The sequence below is a fragment of the Lipotes vexillifer genome, unplaced genomic scaffold, assembly GCF_000442215.2.
Source record: "Lipotes vexillifer unplaced genomic scaffold, Lipotes_vexillifer_v1.1 scaffold1842, whole genome shotgun sequence".
Taxonomy (NCBI): Eukaryota; Metazoa; Chordata; class Mammalia; order Artiodactyla; family Lipotidae; genus Lipotes; species Lipotes vexillifer.
In genome coordinates, this window is record NW_006777470.1 from 207,030 (window position 1) to 207,733 (window position 704).

Here is a 704-nt window from a genome sequence, read left to right on the forward strand (position 1 = left end):
GGCTGGAAAGAAGCTCGTTCCGGGAGGCAACTGCTTCGGCAGTGAAGCCTGCCGACCCCCATCTGCACCTCTCCGCGCGGGCTACAGAGCTGGATTCCCGCCGAGGTGAGCCTCCGCCGCGCGGAGACTACGGGCACCAGCTAGTGGAAAGGGGTGCGCCTCCAGCCCACGTGCCGCCTCGGCGGGGCCAAGGTCCCAATCTTTAACCTCTAACCCCCGCCCCACCTTCCACGGGGCTCGAGCCAGACCTCTTCTGCCGCCCGCCTGCAAGCTCTTCCACGGTAAAAGCGAGAACACCTGCGCGTTAGTACGCCGCACAATCAGTTCCACCAAAGTTAGCAACGATGCTTAAAATGTTTTATTTTTTTCTTTTTAAAAATATTTACAGATCTGAAATCTCCCCCCCCCTTTCTCCCCTACCCATCCTCGGGACAAGGGAAACGAAAAGAGGAGTCGAGATCATTGTTCGAAGCCCCCAAGGGCTGGCTTGGCCAGCCGTGTGTGCGTGTACATATATACAGGTGTATATATGGGGGAGAAGAATGTACCTGGTCTGGTGTTTTACTGATTGTTTTTTCCTACAGATCAGTGTCGATCTGGCCGAAACTCCCTTTCCCACCACCACCGTAGAACATCCCCTCGAACATGGTTTTCAAAACGTATTGGTTTGTTTGGGGTAGAAAGCAGATGATCTGGCTGGAGGA